The sequence below is a fragment of the Phyllostomus discolor genome, chromosome 2, assembly GCF_004126475.2.
Source record: "Phyllostomus discolor isolate MPI-MPIP mPhyDis1 chromosome 2, mPhyDis1.pri.v3, whole genome shotgun sequence".
NCBI lineage: Eukaryota > Metazoa > Chordata > Mammalia > Chiroptera > Phyllostomidae > Phyllostomus > Phyllostomus discolor.
Window position 1 is genome coordinate 9,712,233 of NC_040904.2, and position 1,369 is coordinate 9,713,601.

Consider the following 1,369-nt stretch of genomic DNA (forward strand, 5'->3'; position numbering starts at 1 on the left):
GGGGCGAGTGCGCAGCCGCGGGAGCCAGCTTGCCCCGCCCCTTACCCTCGGGCCCTCCCTTGTGAATGGGTCTCCCCGCCTCCGCGCGCGACGCGGGCGGGGCTCTGTGCGCCTGTGCAGCTGAATGGCCGCTGCGCAGGGCCCCCAGCTGTGGGTCAGTGCGCCTGCGCGGCTAAACTGTGAGGGCTGTGCCATGGTCACTGCCTTTTAATGGGCTCTAAAATGGGGAAGAAGATCTGGAAAGTGGCCCTAGGGACTAACTGTGCCTCAGCGCTCCTACGTTGGTCTTGCGGGCCACGCACAGCAGATAGTCTCCCGACCCCGCCTGGAAGGCATATCCCCCGTCTGTCCTGGGGACCCCTGTTCCCTGACGCACTCGCTGGCCATTCATCGCCAACCCCCAAGTTCTCCAGAGCCTGCTTCAGGCATCCTGATCTCTGGCTGTTTATCCACACACCACCATCCCTTCCCCAAACACCACCCCAAGAGGGAAAAAGGGGCTCTATATTAAGTCAGTGGCGGAAAGTAACCTCACAGGATGAACTGATCGCAAATCTCTAACTCATGATCAGGGTGGGTAGTCACTCCCCAGGCATATAACTTCTTTAGTAAACGGTTATCTGTGCCTTAAGCAAGCCTCATTCATTGTCCTTGTGCACCTGGGTTAACTGTTGAAACACCAGAGTAATTCTCTTTTCAGACCCCTCAGATGCTAACTAAGCACCCCCAAGGGAGCCCATGGTCTCGTTAACGATCCTGTAAATCCAATCACAGAGGTTTCCCCACCTGGCTTTCTCCCACCTTCAAGTAAACTTCTTTACATTTCCCCATTAATTCCAAATGTATAAAAAGAACCGCAAAACTGTCCTTCACCAGAGCATTTGAGATACTGCTTCCTGGTCAGTTGTCAGTTTGGCTCAAATAAAATGAAAATTCACTTGGCCAAATGGCACTGGATCAGCCACGGCTTCCAGGTTCCTTGCATGAGATGGCTAGGGAAAAACCACTCACTTTAAATTCACTTGCCTCCCACACCCCCAAGTCTCTCCGTCGTCCCCCTGCCCCCGGGGGAGCAGGCCTAACCCTGGAGAGGAGGTAAGGCATGCTCATTTCTGTGCTTGCCCTGTTCAGACTCTGCATGGCTCCCCTTTGGTGGGGCTGCCCCATGTCTTCTGAAAGCTGCTTAAGCTGCTTATGTGTAAGGCAAGGACGGGGACCAGAGAGGCCTTGTACGCATGGCCAACAGAGGAAGAAGGAGACAAGAAAGTCGAGCCCCAGGAGGGCCTGGGGTTGAAGTTAGCATGGACCCCTCAAGTGTGTGGAGAGCAGGGTGGGGGAGGGAGGACAGAGCCTGCAGAATAAGCTCCCA